Raw genomic sequence first — 283 nt, 5'->3', positions numbered from 1 at the left:
ATGATTTAATTAAGATCCGTTTTTAATCTGAGAGATTATTTGCTTTGAAGCAATAAAGTAACTTTCTTCGAACAAAATTTCAGAATAAAATGTTTTTATGTTAATTTGAATGTCAGAAATAAAATAATACATGTACTTACATAATATCCGTTTTCTCGTTTGTATTCTCTATCGCAAATATAATTTCAAGTATCCTAATATATGTATCAATTTTAAAATAATATAATGGATAATTATATCCTAATTAATATTATATAGGAGATTGCATATATAATCTTGATGC

The sequence above is a fragment of the Trachymyrmex septentrionalis genome, unplaced genomic scaffold (assembly GCF_001594115.1).
Source record: "Trachymyrmex septentrionalis isolate Tsep2-gDNA-1 unplaced genomic scaffold, Tsep1.0 scaffold19, whole genome shotgun sequence".
NCBI classification, from domain to species: domain Eukaryota; kingdom Metazoa; phylum Arthropoda; class Insecta; order Hymenoptera; family Formicidae; genus Trachymyrmex; species Trachymyrmex septentrionalis.
This window is presented reverse-complemented; position numbering follows the sequence as displayed.